Source organism: Peromyscus eremicus, chromosome 8a, assembly GCF_949786415.1.
Source record: "Peromyscus eremicus chromosome 8a, PerEre_H2_v1, whole genome shotgun sequence".
NCBI lineage: Eukaryota > Metazoa > Chordata > Mammalia > Rodentia > Cricetidae > Peromyscus > Peromyscus eremicus.
This window is the reverse complement of record NC_081423.1, coordinates 54470503-54483255: the sequence shown is the minus strand read 5'-3', so window position 1 is coordinate 54483255 and position 12753 is coordinate 54470503. Positions and strand designations below refer to the sequence as shown.

Here is a 12753-nt window from a genome sequence, read left to right as displayed (position 1 = left end):
TAGTCTAATATCCAATAAATGTTCAATAATTATAAGCCCATGCAATTGCTGCTGTTGTTATAGTTTGCATCCCCATGGGACAGAAGCTCAGAGCTCCACATTAGGGAGCTGTGGCTCAGAGAGGAATAGAGACTCCCACAGAGGACTAGTGTAGATCCAGGACAGATGTGTGGACTTCATGGTCCCAGAGCAGGACCATTTCCCAGCAGCACTTGTGACAGTGCCTTTTTCCCCATGAGACTATAGAGAAGGGAATGAGGGTGAGCAGGTAGGACCCCAGCATTGCTTGATTGGCTTCTACAGCTGCCCTCTCTGACAAACAACACTCTCTCTCCTTCCCACAGGACATCCTTCATTGCTCAGATCCATAAGCACACCCAACATGAAGTTCCTTGAATGGTCAGATGACTCTGAACTATTGAACACAGACCATGATTTCTGGAGACACTTTCAGATCTCACAGAAGAAACTTGATAAATGGAAACCTGAGGACTCTGGATTCCAAAGCAAAGGTAAGCTGAACTGAGGGCTGTGGATGGGACTTCAAGGCCACATTGATGATGTTTCTTCACAGGTGAGCCTCCACCCCTATGGGGACCTTGGCTGGGGGACTTAAATGGAAGAACAGAGGAGCCATAGTGGAGTGCAAAGAGTCACAGGCTAGAAATTGATCCCTCTGGGCTCTGCAGTGCCGAAGTTAAATTTGACACAAGGAGAAACTGGAACCCATGGGGTCAGCAGTGAGCCTTGCACAACTGGCACCCAGAGTTCAGCTCAAAATATGAGTGGGACCTGAGGATCCCAGGGGTCATGAAGGCCTGAAGCTCCAAGATCTGTTCTCTGGAGCTGGACCCTGAGAAGAGGGTAGGCTCCTGCCTCAGCTTCAGCCAGTTTCTTCTACTGATTTCCTTTAACTCAACTTATGCAGGCCACACTAGCCTCTTCCCTTTCTCAGGCATCAAAGTAGCCTCTTCTCTGTAGTGCACAAGGTCTAGAGAGAGGTTAGCTTGTCCAAGCTCACAGTACATAGAGACAGATGCAGGGCTGGAATCTAGAACAATGGGAGCCTGAGAAACAATTTCCTCCTCCTTCATCCTGCTACTACTCTGAGAAAATCCTGTCCACACCTAAACATTGTCTCTCCTTTCACACTCCATTCTTCCCAACAAACAGTAAGCTGGAGGAGCCTGAGTTCCATAGTGAGATCTTATTAAAATTTACTAATCCCGGGGTACTAGTTACTTGTCATGTTATTGTGACAAAAGCAATTTAAAGAAGAAAGGGTTTGTTTGGCTCACAGATCAAGAATATAATCCATCAGGACAGAAAAGCCTTAGATGCAAGAAACTGAGACAGCTGCTCACATTGTGCCTAGTCAGGAAACAGAGAGATGAATGATGGAGCTCAGCTCACTTTTCCTTTTTATTCAGTCCAGGACTCCAGCCCATGGGATGGGGCCACCTGCAATTAAGGTGTACCTTCCTACCTCAGTTTACCTAACCCAGCTCTCACAAATCTTCCCAGGGACACTTCTGCTAGGTATTTCTAGATCCTGTGACATTGACAATACTGGCCATCACACCATCACACCATCACATCATCACACCATCACACCATCACACCATCTCACAGGATCATTGTAGGAGTTCAAAGTGTAAGTGTCTGAAGCACAGTGGGTGTTGGGGAACTACCTCTTTTCTCTCTGTCTTTTCTCACTCCGAGAGCACTGTTCACACCTTCACCAAGCTTTTCCAACCCAAGCCCCACCCCACCCCTGCCCTGGACCATGAGTTTTAGGCCAAGATACACCCAATCTTCTAATATCAGAGGGAGTGTCTGAGGACTGGGAACCTCCTTCTAACCCATAGCACAGCAATCAGGAAGGTCCTGGGACAAGGTAGCCTCCAGCTGAAAGTCTAAATTCACTGCCCAGGTGACATGAGCTTATCTTTTTTTTTTACTTTCTGTTTATTCTATGTGTCTTTTACATCATGTATCTTGATACCATTCATTTTCCCATCCCTTTGTATCTGTCCTCTGTCCCTGCACCACAATCACCCCAAAATAAAACAAAATTTAAGAGAAAAAAATGGAGGAAAAGTTGGGAATTAAAAACCTTATCATGGGGGCTGCAGTGTGACAGTGAGTCACACAGTAAACCCCTTTATCCATCCATCTTTACTTGCAAGTGTTCATTGCAAAGAGTCATTGGTCAGGTTTGAGGCCTCTGGTTTCTGCTACACTATCAATGCTTGGCCCTCACTGGGACTCCTCTTTTTCTATTGTTGTCCTGTGTCATGGAGATCCTGCAGCTTTGGGTCTATGGGTCTTGTCCCCTCACATGTTACAGCACATCATAGATGGGGTGGATGTTGGGGCGGCCAAGACATAACCCTGGTTCTGGGCCCAGACAGCTGTAGAGTTGGTCCGCCTGCCAGTTCTCCCTTTTCCTCACCACCAGGGTGAGCTCTCCAGCCTTGCCCTGGCTAATTCACCTCTTGCAGCAATGAGGAAGAGATGGGGCCAGTTCTCCTACTTTCAAATCCTCAGGGTCAGCTCTCCAACAACTACACCATTAAGATCATCTCTATTGTGTTGCCCAGATGAGATACAGAGGCCACTCTTTGCAGTTCTGCAGCTGATGAGGGGCAGGGACAGCTCTTCCACTCATAGGACCCAAGGGCCAGCTCCTCTACCTGTCTCAGGCATTGATGGGCAGGAGGTGGAGGGGAGGGCATCTCTCCTCTGCCACACATGAGCTTCTGATGGTGAAGCAAAGACGTGATCAAAGACTCAGTCCCCTGGGACAAAGTGCCAGCACAGCACTCTGGACCTGGAGAGCCCTAGAAACCACCCTAGAGATCCTGTTCCTGGAGTCTCACTGTTGGGCACATTCTGCTCCCAGGAGGCCCTTGGAATTAAGGATAGTGTCTTCTCCAGCACAGGAACACAACTAGCTTTCTGGGCAGGGAACTGACAGACAGGAGAATCCATTACCACAGGATCCCTCATCACTCACCTTCCCAGGTGGCCAAGGGGTCATCAGGGGTTTGCTGAGCACCCACTCATGCCAGGCCCTGTGCCCAGGGCTTCCCTTGCATCTCACTCACACTTAAATCTCACAGTCACTCTTAAGAGAGAGACTGCTGTTGTCCCCACCTTGGAGACAAGAAGAGCAAGGCTTAGAGAAGTGGAGGTTCAGCCTTCACTGTCACCATTCACAAACATAATGCCTCTGTCTTCCTCTCTCTGGCATGGGTCAATGAGGACAGTCACACCAAATCCATGAAAATGCAGGTTCCGAGTGCCAAGGGCCCAACCTTGAGCAATACTGCCTCTCAGTGCTGAGAGATACCACCTTTGAAAACAGAGCTGCACTCGAAGAACAGCATTCCTTCTTCTACTGCCAGCTTGCAGTAAATTTGCAGAATCCAGGGCTTTAAAATATGGCCCAGGCTTAAAATGCATCAACTGACTTATTTAGTCCCACCACTTCCCATTCTAAAAAGAAAGGGGGAAAGAAAAATAGGAAGGACTTGAGGCATCTTTTTTTTATGCACAGATAATAGTAACTAATAATACTCATTTTTAATTTTTTTATTTTTATTTTGCAATACAATTCAGTTCTACATATCAGTCACGGATTCCCTTGTTCTCCCCCCTCCCGCCCCCTTCACCTTCCCCCCAGCCCACTCCCTATTCCCACCTCCTCCAGGGCAAAGCCTCCCCCGAGGACTGAGATCAACCTGGTAGACTCAGTCCAGGCAGGTCCAGTCCCCTCCTCCCAGGCCGAGCCAAGCGATCCTGCATAGGCCCCAGGTTTCAAACAGCCAACTCATGCAATGAGCACAGGACCCGGTCCCACTGCCTGGATGCCTCCCAAACAGATCAAGCCAATCAACTGTCTCATCCATTCAGAGGGCCTGATCCAGTTGGGGACCCCTCAGCCATTGGTTCATAGTTCATATGTTTCCATTCATTTGGCTATTTGTCCCTGTGCTTTATCCAACCTTGGTCTCAACAATTCTCACTCATATAAACCCTCCTCATTCTCGCTAATTGGACTCCCAGAGATCCACCCGGAGCCTAGCCATGGATCTCTGACTTGAGGCATCTTATAGTGTGGGGTTTTTCTTCCTCTCACTTGGGTTAGGGAAGTGTGAGGGAGAGGGAGTCAGGAAGAGTTTCCTGAAAAGCAGATTCTGGAGAACATCATCAAGGTACAGATTTGGTTTAATCTGTATGTTCACTGGCATATATGCATACATTATCCAATTACGTAAGATCATATCAAGTTACTGCCCAATGAGTCCAAATGACACGTAACCCACATTATGGGGGGGGGGGGGGCAGTATTCCTATGCAGTGTGTCTGCAGACAAAGAGCAGGAAGCAAGCAATACCCTGGGCTTTGGCACCAAATTAGAAGATTTCCAGTTAGCTGGGACTCCATTATGAGTCATCTAGTGTTCCAGAGACTCAGATCTGTTCAACAGATGCAGGAGATGTTGGCACTTCTCATATTCCCTGTCTTTTAGTGACACTACCTGAACAGAGACTGACCTCCACCATGTTCCCCTTTTTCTATTAATTCAAGGCAAAATAGTTTCATGAGAAGTACATTTTGAGTATTTGATTGTTTTTTATGCAATATGATCTTCCATATTGCGATATTATAGAAACATACAAATGCAATAACATCCATAGGTAACCTTAAAACTGAAAAAAGCAAGTTTGAAGCTATGAGGACTAAAAGTTGCTGTAACTAAACAGTCCATTGGATTAGAGGATCCTGGCAGGCAGGGTGATGGGGAAATGGCTTCTGTATTAGCTATTATTAACAACAGAGAAAAGACCAATTGAAGGGTCTTTTTGAAGGGACATTTCATTCATTCTATGTCCCGAAGGGGTGTCTCATCTGAGAACTTGAATAACTTGATATCCAACAACAGCTTCATAGTAAATGCTCAATCCACATGGCATCCTTTGTGATGTATCAAGAGGAAAGTTGGGAAACTCGGAGTAAAGTACATAACGTCTGATATTGTAGACTTGTGGGTCTCTGTCACACCTGTACAGCTCTGCTGACACAGTCTCAAAGACAGCAGAGGCAACAGAACAACAAATAATAACCGTGCTGTGCTCCAGTGATGCTGTGTTTATTGATGTTCTTTTTCTTTCATGTTGATGTTTCACTGAGGTACTGTACAATGTCATGCTCTTTCTCTCTCTCTCTCTCTCTCTCTCTCTCTCTCTCTCTCTCTCTCTCTCTCTCTCTCTCTCTCCTTCCCTTCCCTTCTCCTTCCTTTCTTCCTTTTTTCTTCCTTTCTTTCCTTCTTTTTTTTGTTAGCATCCAGAGATGGACTTCATGTAATTTTCATATATAAACATCATCAAACTCTTATTTTTCTGCTGCTGTCCTCCCCTCTGCCCCTCCCTCTCTTCCTGGTCCCTCTCTCTCCCCAGATAGCCTCCCTCCTTTCATGACATACCTGCTCTATTACCCTTTCTTGTCCTCTCCCTCCCCCTCCCTTCAGAATTCTTCCTTTCCTTCATGAGCAGTCCTCTTACACTAAACACTGAATTTTGAATTTCATATACTCTTCCTGACATGAAATATTCTTCTTCTGATTTTAATCTAACTGTCTGCACTCATAACTGCTATTCTGAGCTTACAAAAACAAGTGACCAGCTGAGGTTGAGAAACATTGGCCAAATATATCCAGGTACCTGTGTGTGTGTGTGTGTGTGTGTGTGTGTGTGTGTGTGTGTGTGTGTGTGTTTCAATGGAGTTTGTTGACCCCTTGTCATGAGAATATTAAAACAAAATTTTTTGTTTTTGTTTTTTCAAGACAGGGTTTCTCTGTGTAGCTCTGCACCTTTCCTGAAACTCATTCTGTGGCCCAGGGAGGCCTCAGACTCACAGAGATCTGCCTGCCTCTGCCTCCCAAGTGCTGGGATTAAAGGTGTGCACCACCACCACCCAGCAAAACAAAATTTATTAACAGCATTGATGCACGGAATTTTCTAAGGAACACCAAACCTAAGAAACAAAGGTTCTCTTTCTTGTTTTTTAGAATAACTTTTCTCTTACAGTCCCACTCTGATCTCTCCCAAGTTCATGGCCTCTTTTTCTTTAATTATTATTGTGTCACACACACATACACACACACACACACACACACACACACGTGTGTGAGTATATATATATATATTCAAATAAATATTTAAATGCAACTTCTGAGTCCATGTAGTGTTGCTTGTATGTGTATGATTATAGAGCTACTTGAGACCACCTGATGTTAGATAACCATTAGGGAAACATCCCTGGGAAAGACTAACACTCCTTCTCAGCAGTCATTAAGTGACCACAGCTCTTCATCTAGAGATGGGGCCCTGGGAGATACTCCCATCCACAATGGCATATCAATTGGTGTAGTCATTGTTCATGTCTTCTTTAAGCAGCTGTACTGAGATATCATGGATGCAGCTTCCCTACCATATCTTTAGACACAATCTTAAAGCAGACTTCCTAGTTTTCTGGCTCTTACAATTTTCATTTTCCTTTCTCTTCTTCCACAACGTTCCCTGAGCATTAGGTGTAGGGGTTGTGTTGTTAATATAGCCATTGGAGGTATTTATCTCACCAGTCAATTATTACCTGCATTTTAACCCCTTGTGAGTTAATGTGATGGTTTCCATCCTCATCTGAAAGCTTCTTGATGATAGGGAAGAGCTATACTCATCTCTGGGTATAAGGACAAGTACTTAGCATGCAATGAGGTATTAGACTGGTTTAGTACAGTGACAAGAGTAGTGTGTCCTCTAAGATCCTTGACCTCACTAGCCATGGCTAGATCTACAGCACAAGGCATTATTTCCTTCCTGTTGAGTGACCTTTAAGTCCAGTTAGGCAGCTGTTGGTTACCACCAAGATATAAGTGCCACCATTGCACCTTTGAGATGCCTTGCCATAATCATGGTTCATAGGTGCCACAGTTGGGTAGGTAGGTGTCTTAGTTAGGGTTACTATTGCTGTGATGAAACACCATGACCAAAGAAACTTGGGGGATAGGTTTGTTCAGTTTACATTTCCACATCACAGTTCATCTTCAAAGGAAGTCAGGATAGGAACTCAAGCAGAACTGTGACCTGCAGGCAGGAGCTGATGCAGAAGCCATGGAAGAGTACTGCTTACTGGCTTGCTCTTCATAGCTTTCTCAGTCTGTTTTCTTATAGAAAACAGGACACTAACCCAGGCATGGCACCACAGGTAATGTGCTGGCCCCTCTCCCATCAATAACTAACTAAGAAAATGTCTCACAGACATGCCCACAACCAGATCTTGTAGAGGCATTTTCTCAGTTGAGGCTCCCTCCTCTCTGGTGACTCTAGATTGTGTTGAATTGACATAAAACTAGCCAGTATAGTAGGACTACTGGTTGCTTTCCACCCTTGGCAGTTCACAGTGCTCCTTCTAGAACTAAGAAAGCTGGTCTTCAGGGAGATTATTTCTGGATCAGATATACCTCTTCTACTCCAAGTCCTGTGTCCAAAGTGTGAAGTGATTTCGGCAGTAAGGACTTAACCTTCAACTTCTAAGTGGCAACCAAAAGCAACAGCTATATCCTTTATTGTCTTGGGGGTCGAATGTATTCCCTAGACTAACAACTCAAAAGAAGGCTTCTCATGCCTGTTACTAGAGGTTATATTAGATAATCTAATGGCTTTTGGAGAAGCAATATCATCCCAAATGGAATATCATCATTAATGTATGTGTGTGCATATGTTTGTACATGTGTGTGTAAACGTATGCACTTAGAAGTACTATATGTAATTTTAAGTACATAGAAAGCAAGGCGACTCCCTGAATAATATCCTTTGTGTTGTTTATCCCTCCTCTCTCACTTCAACATTGTCCTCACTCCCTTTCACCAATTAAAGACCCCTCACTTCATTTTTTCCCATATAGAACCTTATCATTCTATTCCCCTCTCTCTAGAGCTCCTCCCCAACTCATGGTCCCTTTTCTCTTCCCTGGTTTCTGCAGAGACTCCAGGTTGCATAATAACATCTGAAGATTTGAAGGTAGGAACCACAAATGAGAGAGAAAATGAGTGTGTCTTCCTAGGTCTGGGTTACCACATTTAATATAATATTTTCTAGTTATATACATTTACTTACCAAATTTATTATTTCATTTCTAGCACTGTAATAAATCTTGAAATCTGGAATGGTAATCCCTCCAGCATTGTTTAGCTCAGGACTGCTTTGGCTATCTAGGGTCTTTTGTGGCTCCATGTGAATTTTAAGATCCTTTTACTATTTCTGTGAAGAGTGTTGTGATAAAACAGGCATGGTGTCACACATCTGTATCACAGTACTATTTCTGTGAAGAGTGTTGTGATAAAACAGGCATGGTGTCACACATTTGTATCACAGTACTCAATGGACAGAGGCAGGCAGATCTCTGAGAGTTCAAAGCCAGCACAGTGTGCATAATGAGTTTTTAGAGAGCCATAGCTATATAGAGAGACTCTGTCTCCAAAAAAAAAAAGTGTTGTGGTGGGTGCAGAGACTAGAGAAATTGTTCTGTGGTTAAGAGCACTTGTTTGCTCTTGTAGAGGACCCAGGTTCAGTTCCCAGCACCCATGCCTTGGCTCACAATCATCTGTACCTTGAGCTCCAGATTCAGTGTTCTCTTCTGACCTCCATGGGCTCCAGGCATAAACATGGTACACATACATCCATTTGGGCAATATATTCATAAACATGAAATAAAATAATCTTTCTTAAAAAGGAAAAAAGTTTTAAAATCTTTAATAGATGTTGTGGGCATTTTGATTGGGATTGCATTGAATCTGTAAATTGCTCTTTGTAAAATGCTCATTTTTCACAATATTCTGCCAATCTACAAGCATGGGAGTTCTCTCCATTTTCTTGTGTCTTTCTCAATCTGTTTATTCATGGATTTGAGGTTTTCACTGTAGAAGTCTTTCACTTCTTAGTTGGGCTTATTCTTAAATATGTTATTTTCTGTCAGGCTGTAGGAAATCAGAAAGTGTTCATGATCCCTTTCTCAGCATATTTGTTGGCAGTGGATAGAAAGGCTAATCATTTTTGTTACGTTATTTTTTTATCCTGCCACTTTGATGCAATTGCTGATCATTTAAGGAAGTCTCTTATATACAATGTCATATCATGTGAGAGATAATTTGATTTCTTTTCCTATTTGCTTTCATTTAATTTCCTTCTCTTGCCTTGTTGCTCCAGCTCCTGCTTTGAGCACTATATGAAAAGGAGTGGGGGAGGGGTGATGGAGAGGAGGCTCAGCAGTTGAGAGCACAGGCCGTTCTTCCAGAAGACCTGGGATCAGTTTCCAGCACCCACATGGCAGCTTACAGCTGTCCGTCAGTCCAGGTCCAGGGGATCTGACACCCTCTTCTGACCTTTGAGGCCACTGTGCACATGTGGTGCACAGACTTGCATCCAGGCAAAAGACCCATATACATAGAATAAAAAATAAAATGAAAAAACTTTTAAGGAAGAAAAGGAGTGAGAATATTGTGCAGCCCTTTCTCATTCATGATTTTAACTGGATTACTGGGAAATCTTTCTACATTTAGAAAAATGTTAACTGTGTGTTTGTTATAGAAAGCGTTCATTATATTAAGGTATGGGTCCTCTGATCCTATTCTCTTTACAACTTTTCTCATGAAGGAATTTTAGATTTCATCAAAGGCTTTTTCTGCATCTATTGAGATAATCATGTAATTTTAAGCCCATTTATATGATTTTTTTATCTTAATTAGCTTGTATATTGTCTTAGTTAGGGTTCCTAAGGCTCTGAAGAGACACCATGATCATGACAACTCTTATAAAAGAAAACATTTAACTGGGGCTGGTTTATAGTTTCAGAGGTTTAATCCATACCATCATGATGGGACATGACTACATTCAGTCAGACATGGTGCTGGAGAAGGAGATGAGAGTTCTACATCTTGATCTGCAGGCAGTAGAAGGAGTCTGTATCCACATGGATATCATAAGAGACCTCAAAGCCCACCCCCACAGTGATACACTTCCTCCAACAATGACACACCTCCTAATAGTGCCACTCCCTATGAAGACCGTTTTCTTTCCAACAACCATTTATATGTTTGTTGAACCACCCCTGCTTCTCAGTAGAAAACCAACTTGATCGTGGTGGATATTCTTTTTTGCATATGACTGCAATCAGTTTACAAGTATTTTATTAAGGATTTTTTTCTTCCATGTTCTTCTGGGAAATTAGCATGTAGTTTTTGAGGGATTTTTGTTTGTTTTGTTTTGTGTTTATGTGTGTGTGTGTATTTATGTGGTGTGTGTGTGTGTGTGTGTGTGTGTGTGTGTGTGTGTGTGCTTATCTTGTTTTGGTATTAGAGTTATACTGGCTACATAGAAGAAGTTTGGAAGTGCTCCTGTTTCTATGGGCATGGTGGTTTGTTTGTTTGTTTGTTTGTTTTATGAATAACTTTAGAAGAATTGTACATCTTGTTTGGGAATCTGGTAGAATTCTGCTGTAAAACTGTCTCTGCCTGGCTGATTTTAGTCAGAAGGCTTTTTATTACTGTCTCAAACTCCTTATTTGTTATTTGTCTGTTCAGCTTGTGGATCTCTTATTGGTTTAACTTTGGAGACTTGGATGAATCCAGAATTTTGTGCATTTCTTTTAATTTTATAACTCAATAGAGTACAAGTTTTTAAAGTATTTCCTTGTACAATTCTGAATTTCTTTGTTGTCTGTTGTAATGTTTCCCTTTTCATTTCTGATTCTGTTCATTTGGAAACTCTCTTTTTTCTTTTGGTTAGTTGGGACAAGTGTCTGTCAGTCTTCTTTATTTTCTCAAAGAACCAGCTCGTAGATTCATTGATTCTTTGTATTCTTTTCCTTTTTTCTACTTCATTAACTTCTGCCTGTTTTTTTTCTGTTTTTTATTATTATTTTTTGCCATCTACTGGATTTGTGGTTGATTTATTCTTGTTTTTTTTTCCAAACTCTTGAGTCTCTTCATTATGTCATTTGTCTGTGATCTTTCTGACATTTAATGTAGGTACTTGGACCTATAATTTTCCCTTATACGACTGCTTTTTTTTTTTTTTTTTTTTTTTTTTTTTTTTTTTTTGGTTTTTCGAGACAGGGTTTCTCTGTGTAGCTTTGCACCTTTCCTGGAACTCGCTTTGGAGACCAGGCTGGCCTCGAACTCACAGAAATCCGCCTGCCTCTGCCTCCCAAGTGCTGGGATTAAAGGCATGCGCCACCACCGCTCGGCTTATATGACTGCTTTTAACTCATCACAGAGGTTTTGTTCCATTGTGTTTTCCTTTCATTTATTTACAGAGTTTTTATTTCTTTCTTGATTTCTTCCTTGACTTATTCATTATTCAGTAATGAGTAGTTTAATCTCCATGAGTTTGTGTACTTACTGCAGATTTGTTTGCTGTTGATTTTAAGTTTTATTTTATTATGGTCAAACAGAATACACTGAGGTATTTCAACTTTTCTGAATTTGTCAAGATTTGCTTTGTATCCTGAGATGTGGTTTATTTGAGATAAACTTCCTTGGGCTGCTGAGTAAAAAATATATTCTTTGTTGTTTTGGTGGAATATTCTGTAGATATCTGTCAAGTCCATTTGATGTATGATGTCATTTAATTCTGATGTTTTTCTGTCAGTTTTTTTTGTCCAGATGAGCTCTGTGTTAGAGAAAGTGGAGTATGAAATCAAATCCTCTTCTTAGGTTGATGTTAGTCTGTGCTTGCATTCCAGTACTATACTTTTTACAATATTAGGACCACCAGAGTTTGGTGCATATATTTTTAGGATTGTAATGTCTTTTTGGCTAATCCCTTCGTTATAATGATGTGTCCTTATTTATCTCTCCTGATTCATTTTAGTTTGAAGTCTATTTTTTTCAGGTACTGGAATAGCAGCACCTGCTTGCCTCCTGGTCTCATTTGCTAGGAATAGTTTCCATCCTTTCTCTGCAAGGTGCTGCCTATCTTTAAAGCCAAGATGAATAATTATAGACAACAGAAAGAGTGATTTCCTTTCTTAATCCATCAAGCCAGCCTTTTATTAGGGAACAGATGCCATTAACACTATTGAAGTTGCTACTGAAAGGTGTGTATGTTAATCATAAGAATTTTGTTGTTGTTTCCTGTTGGAGGTCTTAGTCACACTGTATGTTTCAGTAATTAAGTTTTCCTTCTACTGTCTCTTAGCTAGACTTATTCCTCTTTTCAGTATAAGTATTACTTCAAGTATTCTCTGCAAGGCTGGCTTACTGGACATGAATTATTTTAACCTGTTTGTACAGTGGAATTTTTTTCTTTCTCCTTCAACAATGACAGATGGTTTTGTTGGGTACAGTTAGTCAAAATTGTCATTCATTGCCTTTAAAATATGGAGTGCATTGCTCTCCGACCTTCTGACTTTCAAAGTTTCCATGGAAAAATCAGCTGTTATTCTGATGTGTTGTCTTTATATTTGACTTGAGCCGTTGTTTCTCTTATAGCTTTCAATACCCTCTCTTTGCTCTGCCTATTTAGTGTTCTAATTCTAATATGTCATGGGAAGTTTTTTTTTTCTGATCCTTTCTACAAGTAATATATTTGCTTCTTATATCTGTATGGGTTTATCTTTTCTGATTTAGGGTAAGAGCTGGTCTGTGCATTGACCTGGTAGTATTCTCCTTCATCTATGCCTTTAAAT

The 12753-nt window shown here is 41.8% G+C and overlaps 1 pseudogene; it reads left to right on the top strand.

Annotated features, from left to right (window-relative positions):
- Positions 1–382: 382 nt before the first annotated feature.
- Positions 383–12753, top strand: part of LOC131917010 (NACHT, LRR and PYD domains-containing protein 1a-like) — a 51350-nt pseudogene continuing 38979 nt past the window's right edge.